Below are 1,350 nucleotides of genomic sequence, written 5' to 3'. Positions count from 1 at the left end.
ACCCAGTGATCCCACTTCTAGGACTATATCCCAAGAAACCAGAAACACCTAGCAGAAATGATATATGCACCTATGTGTTCATAGCAACACAATTTACAATAGCTAAGATTTGGAAACAGCTTAAGTGACCATCAGCAGATGAGTAGATTAAGGAACTGTGATACATCTCCACAATGGAATACTATGCTGCTATATAAAAAAAGAAGGAACTTTTACTATTTGCAACAGCATGGATAGATCTGGAGAGCATTATGTTAAGCAAAATAAGATAGTCAGAGGAAGATAAATAACACATGATCTCACTCAAATGTGGGATATATGAACCATATACCCTCATGAAGAAAAATATATCCAACTTTCTGCGCTACCCAGGGAGGGCTCCATATGGCGCTCTTCTCAGTTCCGATGTAACTTAAAAGGAAACTTTCACAATGTCCAGAACCCTTGATGTCCTGGAAATGAAGGAGGAGGGTGTCTTCAAATTCCTTGCAGCAGGAACCCACTTAGGTGGCACCAACCTTGACTTCCAAATGGAACAGTGCATCTACAAAAGGAAAAGCAATGGCACTCACATCATTAATCTGAGGAGAACCTGGGAGAAGCTTCTGCTGACAGCTCCTGCCATTGTTGCCACAGAAAACCCAGCTGACGTCAGTGTCATATGGTCCAGGAATCCTGGCCAGCCAGCTGTGCTGAGGTTTGCTGCTGCCACTGGAGCCACTCCTACTGCTGCTGCTTCACTCCTGGAACCTTCACCAAGGCAGACCCAGGCAGCCTTCTGGGAGCCGGGACTTCCGGTGGTTCCTGACCTCAGGGTTGACCTCTAGCCTCTCACAGAGACCTCACAGACTCTCTTCTGTGCTATGTGGACATTGCCATCCCTTGCAACAACAAGGGAGCTCACTCAGTGGGTCTGATGTGGTGGATGCTGGCCCCTAAGTACTACGCATGCGTGGCACCATCTCCCGTGAACACCCGTGGGAACTCATGCCTGATCTTTACGTCTACAGAGATCCCAAAGAGACTGAAAAGGAGGAGCAGGCTGCTGCTGAAAACGCTGTGACAAAGGAGGAATTTAAGAGTAAATGGACTGCTCCTGCTCCTGAGTTCACTGCTGTTCAGCCTGAGGTTGCAGACTGGTGTGAAGGCCTGCAAGTACCCTCTGTGCCCATTCAGCAGTTTCCTACTGAAGACTGAAGTGCTCAGTGTGCCACTGGAGACTGGTCTGCAGCCCCCACTGCTCAGGCTACTGAATGGGCAGGAACTATCACTGGGTAGTCCTAAACTGTTCTTCCACAAATTCTTAACTGGACAGAAATAAGGTTGATGGAAAAGAAACAGTTTCTAAAA

At 47.3% G+C, this 1,350-nt stretch overlaps 1 pseudogene; it reads left to right on the top strand.

The window, feature by feature from the left end:
• The first annotated feature begins 378 nt into the window (after window positions 1–378).
• LOC118722974 lies at window positions 379–1,350 on the top strand (annotated as a pseudogene).

This window comes from Pipistrellus kuhlii, unplaced genomic scaffold (genome assembly GCF_014108245.1).
Source record: "Pipistrellus kuhlii isolate mPipKuh1 unplaced genomic scaffold, mPipKuh1.p scaffold_m20_p_2, whole genome shotgun sequence".
Taxonomy (NCBI): Eukaryota; Metazoa; Chordata; class Mammalia; order Chiroptera; family Vespertilionidae; genus Pipistrellus; species Pipistrellus kuhlii.
Note: the sequence above shows the minus strand (reverse complement) of the source record. Positions and strands in the feature narration are given on the sequence as shown.